The sequence below is a fragment of the Psittacula echo genome, assembly GCF_963264785.1.
Source record: "Psittacula echo genome assembly, chromosome: 3".
Taxonomy (NCBI): Eukaryota; Metazoa; Chordata; class Aves; order Psittaciformes; family Psittacidae; genus Psittacula; species Psittacula echo.
In genome coordinates, this window is record NC_137736.1 from 100,557,074 (window position 1) to 100,569,657 (window position 12,584).

A 12,584-nucleotide genomic window follows, 5' to 3' on the forward strand; every position below is an offset into this window, starting at 1 on the left:
CTGAAAGTGGATGTAGTGAGTATGGCTCAGCTCTGACAGCACGAAGGAAGAGCTTAAAAGATGTTATGGAGCCAGATCACAAAATGTTTTGGCCTCATTAGTAGAAATACCTAGCTAGGCACAACTGTTGCAAAGGGACTATTTTTGATCTTTCTGCATTCCTATTGTTTTTTCCACAGTGTTTTGGGAAAGCCTGAGATAAGGGTAATTTTTTTTTTCCACTAGGACTATGATTTATTTATAGCTTACAAGGCCAGATGAGACTATTATGACCATCTCGCTTGACCTTTTGGGTAACAGAAGCTGTAGGACTTCCCTTACTTCATTTGTGTTTGAAGCAGAACTCCTCTTGTGGGAACAAGAAGAGACTGCAACTGCAGGGAAATCCCACCGCAGCTCTGGGCAGATTACTCCAATGACTATTACCTGATGTAAAAATGTTTTCAGTGTATGTCATCACAGTTTGGTTAACTTCAGCTTCTAGTTGCTGGACCTTATATTTAAGAAATCCTCTATTACAGGTGAGTTCCCTTCATGCTAGGTGTCCTGAAATGTAACTGTTTCTTAAACAGATAAATCATTTGGAGTTCTGCCCACTACACTGTTCTATTTTCTGTTCTTCACAGAGTTTTCCATTGTTATCTTATAACCTTAAATTCTGAACACCAGCACTGGACCAAAAAAAGCTATTGTCAAAGTATTGGTTTGCAGAAGTAATTTGTGTCCCCTGGTTTTATACTCGCAAGTCTTTGCATACAGACTCCATGCCACACTATCGAACATCTGCTTGAACCTGTGTTTGTGCTCAGTCCACTCCCCACCCACACAGCTTAGACACAAATATCACTTAGATCATAGAATTGGTTAGGTTGGAAAAGACCCTTAAGATCCGGTCAAACCCAGCACTGCCATGCCCACCACTAAACCATGTCCCTGAATGCCACATCTACATGTCTTTTAAGTACCCCCAGGGATGGTGATTCCACCCCTTCCCTGGGCAGCCTGTTCCAGTGTTTGACAACCCTTTTGGTGAAGAAATCTTTCCAATCTGAACCTTCCTTGGTTCAGTTTGAGGCCATCTTCTCTAGTCCTATTTCCGCTGAACTCTCATTCCCGTGGGTGTCTTAACAAAGAGGGAAAGTGGGATTTGAGGGTGATCTCCTGTAAACATGCACTAGGCTAAGTGCACTGCAGTCTGGCTTCCCAGTGGGTGTCCGAAGCTAGTCTTGTCTTAAGCATGGTATAAATACTGCAAGCCTGAGCCACAGTGGGGTTATTAGCCAACAGTGTTGATGGAGGGGCTCAGGGCTTCTGATTAAGTTGCCCTGCAGCTTCCCCAGCAGCTTACAGATGCTTTCCTGCAGATTTGCTTCCTCAGGCGTTGTTCTTCGTGCTATAGTTGTGTGCCTATTTCTCATAGTTACAAATTAATTTTACTTGATCATCTCTTTATTTTGACAAGATATCAAGGGTAGCTACTCCCCAATTTTTCTACAAGTTTTGTGTTTCCTCATAGCAACTTGGTCATGCTTCTTCTGCTTGGTCATAATACTTTCAGGTGGGATACTGGCAAGACTTGTAAAAGTAAGGTGACATCTTTCTCAGCTCAAAATCTGTAGGCAGCAGCACGAATTAACTGATGTGACAGCAGGAGCTCAAACTACCTAACAGCTCAGTATGATCTCCAGATCTTTGTAAAGTAATGAGTACCCAGGAGGGAGCTGCACATCCTGTAAAGCATGTCCTGCAGTCTTTGTTCCTAGGTATGTAATTTTATAGGAGCTATATTAAAATACGTATTGTTTCCTAAAGCCCAGCTTACTCAGAGAGTGCTCTGTGATCTGTCTTCAGGACTCACTATTCTCCCAATTTGTGTTATCTGAAATCTTGAGCAGTGAGGATGTTACATCTTCTTTTAGGTCTATGATAAAAGTTTTAAATTGGTAACGCCTAATCCATGCTTAAATCTTTAGGTAAACGCGTCCTGCATGAAGATGACACATTAAAAGGACGTTTTGAGACCAATTAGTCAACATTTAATCCTTTTAATGCATGCTGGGCTAAATTCACAGAAGCATCCCTGGTGGAAATGTCAGGGGTTACCAAACCAAATGTTCTGTGGAAATGTAAAGTATTATTACATTAACACTGCTACCTTTATTCAACAAACTTGTGACTTTATCTAAAACTCATTTCCCACCAACCTTTCGCCCATCAGGGGGCCAACCCTTGTCAAGTGGTGATGGTGCTCTCCCTTTTTATTATCAGCTTGTCCTTCCCTGTGTCTGGAATCGGGTTAAGCCTGACAGGTCTCATCAGCCCAGGCTGCTCTCACTTTACAAACCAATAACCCTTCCCACAAACAAGCATTCATCCACTGGTTGGAAACCTCCACAGCATCTCCAGACTGACTTACTGGAAAAACAGTATTACAAACTGATGGATGTGAGTTTATCCAGAGCTGCTGATTCTAAGTTGTTTAAATGAAGCTGCTTTTATTTTCCATCCTCAGGCTTGCACTGGAACAGAAAGTATTCTGTTACCCACCCATAACATGGCCCTATCATCTGCTTTGCACCCCAAAGCAGAACAGAAATATTATTGAACATCTGTGTTTCTTTTGCATTCCAATTGACAAGTCAAATCTGTCACATAGCAGTAAACTGGCAGAAGAGCTGCCACTCTCTTGTTTCAAATATATATTAAAATCAGAAAAACCTTTATCACTCAACATCAATGGCTGCAGATCTTAAGTTCTTCACCAGTTTTATTTCTACCAAATCCTGACAAGTTTACCTTTTTTCCACTTATGTTCATTAATTTAAATGTCTTCTGTAGTTACATTATCAGTATTCTTGTCAGTTCTCCAGTCAAGAATTTAGGTTTTTCAGCCAGTGCAACCTTTTTTTCTTTTTTGATAGCATAAGAAACACTCTTGAACAATGCAGAGGTATCATTTCTAAAAGGACACATTTTAGTTTCTCCTTGTTTCCAGCTTTCAGAAGCTTCCCCTTAAAGCACCAAATATTTATATGACTATTTTGACCCTCACCTTTTCATCGCAGATGGCTAGCTTGTATCCCAGCCAGCACTACTTTGGGGTTTCACAATTAATTCTTCTCTGCAGTGCTGATGAAGGCAAATAGAGATTTCTCCTGCTTGCACAGTTCTCTTTCTGAGTCAGGATATTATTACTGCTCCCGTTAGGAAGCTTGAGGTCATTTTAATATCAGCAAGAGGAGACTTTTAACACATTTTGCACAATATAAATCACACACAATGTCACATCTCTCCCCCCTATGCAGAGCAGAGAGGGAATTCGGTAGCCAGACATTCTGCTCTCACACCTGGTGGTCTGCAGACAATATGTGCTACTACACGATCTTGGGTTTATGCCAATGGGAAAAAAAAGTACATTTTCTTCTCAATCCAACTGTGCTAGCAGGGAGGAGAGACCCACAAACCAGCACATCACCTTATGCCCACTGAAAACCACCAACACAGCCAATCTGGTGGTGCTCATCAGATAAATACCCTTAATTTGCTTCGGGTAAAATCAGGCAGATCAGTTTCAGCTCATGGCTGGAGTTGGGACAAAGCTTCAGAAAGACCTTTGGGGGGGACCTTAAAGCAGCTTTCCTGTACCTAAAGGGGACCGACAAGAAATCTAGGGAGGGGCTTTTTACAAGGCATGTAGGGACAGGACAAGGGGAAATGCCTTTGGATTGAAAGAGTGTGGATTTAGATTAGATATTAGGAAGAAGTTCTTTACTGAGAGGGTGGAGAAGCACTGGAACAGGTTCCCTAAAGAAGCTGTGGCTGCCCCATCCTTGGCAGTGTTCAAGGCCAGGTTGGATGGGACTTGGAGCAACCTGGTCTAGCGAAAGGTGTCCCTGCCCATGGCAGAGAGGTTGGAATTGGATGAGCTTTAAGGTCCCTTCCAACCCAAACCATTCTGTGATTATATGATTTAACGTGGCTGCTCTGGCCTGGTTAAGCAGGGTGCAGCTGCCCACACCCTCAGACACTGCCCATCACTACATGTACAAGTGCTTTCTGCGCAGCTGCCAGCAGCTGGGAAACAGGTATTCCCATTTTTACAGGCCGGGATGCTTTTCCCTGCCTGACTTTCCTGTCACAGCTGCCATTATCGTTTCAGTCATGCAGCCACCTCAGCACAGTGGTTAACGGGGTCTGTGCTCAGGTGGGATCTGTCTGCATGCTCCCGCTTGTTCATCACACTGGCAGCTGGTGCTACAGATCAGCAACTAAAGGTCACCCTTTGTATCCTTCGGTGTCCAAATTCATTTTGCTCTCAGTGTTGTGGTTGTGGGCTAAATGAGTATTTGTCTGCTCCCTCTTTCTCCTGTCCCTTCTGTTATTAGTTTCTAACTCTCCAGGGAGACCAACTTCAATGGGCGGGAACCCAGCATTTCATCCGCCGCTAGCCAAATGCCTCACAAACCAGCTCCTCTGAGGTATTTTAATGAAAAATATGTTCCTGATGAAATTTGGATGGCACGTTAACAAAGACAGGTCCTAGTCCTTAGCATCACAGCAGGTGTGTTACGTGCAAACATAATCCAGTGCATTTCAAAGGGTTTAATAACGTAGCTTTGTGTATTTATCCCATACTCATCCTCCTGTTATCTGGGGTCTTTTCAATTCCTCTCATGTAATCATAGGGGTGACTTGTGTTTTTTAATCAGTATTTTTTGGACTCTGTTCCCTGTTGGAAGTGTCGACACACAGGCGAGATGGGTCTAAAAGGCAGCAGCAGAGGGGGGTGTGCAGTGACCTGAGCTGCAGTCTCCATTTTGTTTCTGGCTTTACAATTTCAGCATAATCTCTGCAAATCAGTTTACACTGGTGGAAAAATTAAGACAAAACCTTTTTCATCAGGAGCAGGAAAAAAAGACCGAAGATCCCTCATAACTCGTAAAATACTCCAAGACCATTGGATCAAAGGCAGTATAGTAAGTGCAAAATACTGTGATATGGGTAAAACATCTTGCCACATGTATCCAGGCTCTCTCCTGCTCTGTGGATTTCTTTACTTTCCCCACTGCATTGACAGAGGAATGACTTTTTTTTCCTTAGTGATTAAATCTTTAAGAAGCTGTGTTCATAAAGGGAAAAAAGCCTGGCTGTGCACTCACCAAAATAGGATTTTTCAGATGTCAAATGTAGGCAGCAAGTGAGACTGGACTTTCAGCCCTGGGACTTCAGCAGATGTTTCGGAGCAGGGAACCATTCACCACACACTTCCTCTGCTCCGAATTTTCACATCATCTGTAATCTCCTTACAGTATTATTTTATCACGACACATGACTTATTACCTGTTTCACTCGAACCAAACCCAGTACCATGGCACATCCACTGTGTCAGCTGGCACCTCACATGACCCTTGTGAAACGAACTCCTGACATGACTTTGCACCTGTATGCCTGTGTACCTCCATGGTGGCACTGCCTGGAGCTGAATCCTTTCTGTGAGACAAGTCACACAGACCAGGACCAGGCATGGGAGGTTCCTTGGCATTCAAAGGAAGAGATGAGCTATAACTCCATGAGATCATGTAGCTGCGAGTGGCTGATGGCAAAATGCAGTGATCTCCACTTACTAGACTGGACACACATACATGTGTGTATCTCTTCACTTCCAAAAAGCCAAGCAAACATCTTACAGACACAAAAAGATGAGTTAAAATAACTGTGCACCTTCTCTGGAGACATTCAAAATTCGCCTGGACACCTTCCTGTGTAACCTCATCTAGGTGTTCCTGCTCCGGCAGGGGGATTGGACTAGATGATCTTTTGAGGTCCCTTCCAATTCCTAATATTCTGTGATTCTGTGTGCACGCCTCCATTAAAACAAAACAGACTTCCAGTACCTAAAGGGGGCCTACAAGAAATCTGGAGAGGGGCTTTCTACAAGGTGGCAACTGGACAAGGGGGAATGGCTTTAAACTGAAAGAGGGAAGATTTAGATTAGATATAAGGAAGAAATTCTTCCCTGTGAGGGTGGTGAGGCCCTGGCACAGGTTGCCCAGAGAAGCTGTGGCTGCCCCATCCCTGGAAGTGTTCCAGGGCAGGTTGGGCAAGGCTTGGAGAAACCTGGTCTAGTGGAAGGTGTCCCTGCCCGTGGCAGGGGATTTATCCTTAAGGTCCCTTCCCACCCAAACCATTCTGTGATTTTATGATAATATTAGCAATCTGGTTGTTCAAATTAAAATGTTTTAAAACAGCCTGAAATATCTTTATGACACATCAATACTCCACTTTCTGCTGTCCAGAATAGAGTCTGAGTTCCTCAGCAAGTGTTTATCTTTCTTTCCGGAAGGTTTTTGATGGTGCTCCAGATGGCAGCGTGCCTGCATGGAGTTAGCCACAGCAGACCCAGGCTAGCATATGGAAAAAGGTTTTAGCACAGGTTGATCAGAGACAAGCGACAGCGGGAAGGCTGGGGACAACAGGGGGCTAGGGCAGGCAACAACCCTAACTGACTGCTCAGGCTCAGCATTCATGTGAGGCAGGAATACTTGTGTGGAAGTCGTATTTTCTTGGTCATCTGTATAATACAAGTTAACCAGGAGCAACGCTTCGGTTTGGTTTTAATTTGAACACTAAAAGTCAACAATTGCTCCCTCTTGGGCCTCCACCTCATGCCCACGCTTGCTCTAGATGGATTAAGGAAAGCAGGAAGATGCATTACACATAGTACTGGCTGACTTAAATGCCCCTTGAAATCCTTTTGTAGCTTTGTGGGCGTGTGGGTATCCATCGGTCTGTATTTAAATCACAGACTTCAAGTCAGGGAAATAAATTTAAACCACAGTTTGAGACAAATGGATGAGCCTGTTGCATAAAAACAGATGGAAAGGGTTTGTTTTTTCTTTTTTCCAATAAGTCTTTCAGCAAGAGGATAGTTTTATCCTGTCACAACAGTCCCTGAATGTTATCCACACACACTGGACATGACAAATACCCATGCATATGTGACCTCCGGGGCTGCAGATGAGCACCTTAAGAAGCTGGTGCTGCTCTTTGCTGTTGATGATTGTATGATGCCCCATCTTCACTGCTGCAAGTTGGCTCGGGAAAGTGGCTTCCTGCTTGCCTGCTGCTCTCTTCATGAGACAACAACCAACATCAACACCTGGTTCAACATCAGTGTCCAAGCTCATGCGGGGATGGATGCTTTTACCAACACGCAGCAGGATTTTGTGGTGAGAACTCTTTACTGACTGTAAAGGAAGCTTGCGGAGAGGTGTAAAAGGTGGAGCTCACCACGCACCTTTGGAGAAACAGCAGCTTGGGCAGGTTTGAAGGCCTGGCCTGCCTCCCCAGTGTCGCCTCAATTCACACCATGGATCTGCAGCTTCTTCATAGAATTGTATTATCATAGAATCATGGTTTGAATTGGAAGGGACCTTAAAGATCATCCAGTTCCAGGTCCCTACCATGGGAAGGGACACCTTCCACTAGGCCAGGCTGCTCAAAGCCCTGTCCAACCTGGCCTTGAACACTGCCAAGGATGGGGCAGCCACAGCTTCTCTGGGCAGCCCACACCAGTGCCTCACCTTCAGTGTAGAGAACTTCTTCCTAATATCTAATCTAAGTCTCCCCTCTTCCGGTTTAAAGCCATTCCCCCTTGTTCCATCACTCCACACCCTTGTAAGAAGTCCCTCTCCTGATTTCTTGTTGGCCCCTTTAGCAGCGGAAGCTGCTTAAGGTATCTCCAGAGCCTTCTCTGGGTTGAACAAGCCCAGCTCTCTCAGCATGGCTTCACAGGAGAGGTTCTTCAGCCCCCTGCTCATCTTTGTGGCCTTTCTCTGACTCACTCGAGCAGTTCCACGTCCCTCTTGTGCTGGGGGAGCCCATGACTTCTCACCCCGGGGACACGCAAACCGCACCGCGCCACTTAAAGCACTGCTGGAGCCCGGAGTACGGCGGACCCTCCACTACGGCTGGCCAGGAGCCAGGCGGTTCTGCGGATGACCCCACCGCCTCCCTCCCTCACCGGGCTGCCGCATCCCCCTGGAGGCCCCTGTCCCACCGAGACCACCATACCCCCGCGGCGGCCGGGAGAGGGCGGCCCCGGAGGGGCAAGGCTGGGCAGGGCTGGGCAGCGCCTCGCCGGGCCTCGCCGCCAGGGGCGCGGGCTCCCCTCGCACGGCGCCCGCCGCCGCCCCGCGCCCCGCTGACAGCCGCCCTGACAGCCGCGCCGGGCCGCGCCGCGCCGCCATTTAACCCTCCCCTCCGCCGTAGGTGAGTGAGTGAGGGAGCAGCATTCGCCTGTCCAGGGCAGCCCCGGCGGCGTTTTCTCCGCGGGAAGGATCCCGTTCAGCCCCGTCCAGGCGGCGGCGCCGGTGCGGCGGCCGCTCCTCCCGCGCAGGGCAGCGGGGTGGAGGTGAGCGCGGGGCGAGCGGACGGGAACCGAGTGCCCGCGGCCCGGCCGCAGCTTTCCCGGGCGGCGAGGCGGGGATCTCGGGCCTGGCTGAGGCGCCGTCCGGCCACGGGTGACGAGGGGTTGGAGCCTCGGGGCTCGGGCGGGCTCGGCGGCACGGAGCGCAGCCGGCGCAGGCAGGGGACAGCCCGTGAGTCGCTGTGAGGGGTGCCGGCGGGACCGCGGCGGGGTGGCCATGAGGCTCGGTACCGGGGTGTTTACAGACACCGTGTGAGGTCAGGTCCCGGCTGTGGATCTGTCCTCCGCCGAGGCGGTCCTCGTGAGGCAGGGACCGTCCCGCCTGGCAGCCCGGGTGCTGTGGCACTCCGAAGAGCAGGTAGCACTGGCACCTAGAGTAGTTGTAGTGGATTTGTTGCTCCGAGTCTGTGGTAAGTAGCATTAATTTTAGAGTGTTTCCAGTACGTTTACTGATTTCTAGTTTATACGAGTCGCTAGACGAGATGAAACCATGTGGGTATACGACAAAATCAGCATAAAGCATAGGAGACAGCTTCCTGGTTCTCTTTTCAGTCCTAATACTTTGTGATATTTCAGACCTGCTTCTCAAATGTATTTCTAATTATTTCAGCTGTGCAGTGTATATTCCCCATCCTGTGGTCTTTAAGATAACCCCACTAACAGGGGAATTCCAGAAACAGTGAACAACATACATATTTAAACAAAATATCTAAAGGGGAAAGGAAAGAATGGAAGACTGCATTCCAGCCCTTATGCCATAAGGGAATGATCTAATATATTTAATTCTTTGCATTCATTATTTATTATTGCTTGGACACTTTCCCAAATCTCCTATGCTTAATAAACTTATTTTCACTGTACATTTTCCAAAGTAAATCTTGCCTTTATATGCAGTCTACTGTAGTCCTTAGGTTTCAAGGACAGATGTTGCTGGCCAGCTAGCTCTTGAATTGCTGAATTGATATCAAAAGGAGCTGATAAATCCCAGAATTTTGTGAGACCTGACCCCAAATGTGAATGAAAATAGGCTTTACTGGGCAATTATTGGGTTTTCTCTTGCACACAGAGGATCTGGTGCTGTCAGTTTCAGCCTAGTGAATTTAGATGCATAATTTTAATAAAGCTATTATCTGATAACAATGTGAAGTTGTCTGATGTGTAAATAAGAATGAAGGATGCCTTTGAGGATGTCAGCTCTAAGCCCCCTGCTGTGGCAGGCATCACATACAGACTTTTATTGCTAAACTCAGTATCTCCCTGGAAGTGGTGTATTTTTGGCCCTGACCACTCTGAATGGTCAGCAGTGATCAGATTTTGATAAAATGTGGTGCACACCTGAGGTGCTCCCTTCAGTGGAAGAGGGGGAGGATTATATGGGAAGCTCTGAAATTCCCAGCAGGTGGTAATACTTCAATAGCTGCCTAATCCCATTGCAATAAGCGAGCGCTAGTTGAAAATAATTAATCTCTTTCCTGCCACACAGATAAATTATCTTAAATTTGTGGAAACATTGCAGATGCACATTTCTTTTTGCTGTTCGTGCTGCTTGGCATCCCTCAAGTGAAATGTAGGGAGGGTTTAGGGACTTTCAGGCTTTTCCATCTCTAGCCTATTTTACTGTCAGCCTCATGCATAGCCAGAATTGTGCAAATTCAGGTTGCAAATGTGACTGTAAAATGTTTACTAATTGACAGCTATAAAGGAAACTGGTTTTCAGCTGGGATTTTTCTTTTCCTTTACATTCCAGCAACATTTTGCTTGCTTTGAATTCCAATAAATAACTATTTTTTTGACAGCATCACTCCAGACCAGGACTGGTTACTGGGGTAGGTGCAGCTGCTTGGGCAGAAGGCAGGCTGGATCCCAGAGGATTGGTCCTCAACCTGACCCCTGCACTTACTCCTTCCCTGAGCCCTTCTCCTGCCTTGCCATTACTTGTGCCACAAGTCATGTTGGGGAGTTCTGTGCTGTGGCTGATCCCCTGGAGCTGTGAGTCTGGGGGTCAAGGAGGGAGCAAGGCTGTGCTTGGAGGAGAGTTGAGCAAGGGCAGGCCTTTTCCTGATTCCTGAAGGAGAATGGAGCTAGGGCAAGGGAGGGCTTGGCTCTTGCCAGGGATTTGCAAAGAGGAGGAGGACTGAGGGTACCAGTGGCTTGGGCAAAATAAGAGATCCATCAGTGGCATTCGCCTGTGGATGAGGCTCCAAAGCACAGAGGTTTTGAGAGCTGTGAGTTTGTGTTCTCATTAAACTCTGCTGCTTGTCATGGAGTAGCTGATTCATTCCCGAAGGCCCTTTCTTAACTGCAGGTCTCATTTGCCTCTCATCTCCCTTATGAGGGGGGAGTAGATGCTCAATGTTACACTGTTGCAGCTGATGAAGCTGGTAACTGGTTAGCTGTGCTAAATCAGCAGATGACAGCGCTCGGAAGGGTGACTGGTTTGTGAAATGCCATGTCTGCTCTGTGGCCTTGGATGCTGCTGCAAAAAGTACTGGGAGTCATAAATCCAGTTGGCTTGTGCTTTGTTGTTGCTTTGGTGGGTGGTTTGTTTTGTTTGTAAAACCAAAATACTTTGATCTTACTGACGTAGAGAAATAGTGATGTTATTTTAATAAATTAATATATGTGACTCTGGTAGTATCTATAACCTATTCTGTTACTTCATTTGCAAAAAATACTGTAAATGAAATTGTCATGTTTGGTTCTTGAACAGTTCCTGACACTGTGGTGCCTGTAAAGCCTCGCAGTTCATGATGGATTTGTTCATACAAGGTAGTGAGGTACTGTTTCCAGAAGAGAGCTACAACACAGGAAAACTAAGTGGTGTGACCAAGACTGCACAGGAAAATCTGTTGCAGAGCAGGGACTTGGAAGTTTTCCTGTCATTTGCTTTACACACAAGCCTCTTGGTCTTCGTTTACAAGGCGTTTTATGGCTTATCCCCTCCTCATCTGTCATTTCTAATTCCCTTTGGAGAGGAAGCTTTCCACTTCCAATCAGCCCATTACACCGTCTCTTGGAAGAAGAAAGCATCTTTTTATGTTGCTGTGCTTCTGCTGCCTCTCACACAATAAAGCCTCAGTTTGTGCTTGCCCATGAGAGCAATAAATTAAAAAGCCAATTATTCGAAGTCCGATAGCCTTCTCTGGTCAATCATTTTTCATCTCGCTAAGTTAATGAACTTGAGGTAGAAGATCTGAATAGAGCAGAAGCCATTTAAGCTGTACTGTCTGCCTTCAAAAGCAAAATTTTATGTATGGAAAATAAAAGAATAATAGAGCAGAGGGCAGGAGGCAAAGATGTGGAGAGTTCTGAAGACCTAAGAATGAGAAGAAATCTGGAAAGAAGTTGGCTTAGGGAGGACTAAGAGAAGAGGGGAGAAATCTGAACCGAGCTTAGAAGTCAGTGTAAGGCCTGTCCAAAACTGAGGCGAGGTGAAAAGAGGGGAAATTGAAGGGGGGAAGAGGAACAAACCTGCAGGGAAGGAGGGGTGAAGGGGTGTGTGTAGAAATATTACACCAGAAACAGGACAGCAATTCTTGCATTCAAAACTGCTATTAAAATTGAGCTAGCAAAGGTGCAAAAGCTCAGGGAGGCTTTGTGGAGGCACTTTAATCAGAGCTTTGTTCAAAGACAGGGCTGCATTACAGCTACTGAAATAGCTGTATGTGAGGTGGGAGGGCTCCCTCTGCAATGCAAGGATGGCGGAAGCTTGTGGAGAGTGAAGTGGCCCCGGGCTAGGCTTCCAGAGGTACCTGATCTCACTAGTTGGAAGTCAGTTTTGGTACTGGTTCAAATACTCCAGTTCTAGCATGGGTGTTGCCTGCAGTGATTGCCGAAGTCCTTTTCCCAAGCAAGCCAAGATAACACAGAGAGAAGGAGGTTTTGGTCTGACAAATGGTCGGCATTACCAAAACACCCAAGGGCCCTGGTGCTGGGCTCTGTCTGCAGGCTTGGTTAGAAAGAGTCTCTGTCCTGAAAAGCCTGTATTATAAATACAGAGCGGGAAAGATGGGGTGGGAAAGAGGGGAGCAGATTAATGCTGCAGTCTGCTGACATGGTATGTCTGGCGACGGCAGGAATCAGAACAGGAGTCTGGTCTCCTGTGCCTCCCACCGGCGCCCTGTCTCGTGAACCGTGCTGCTTTTCCCTCGGTCGG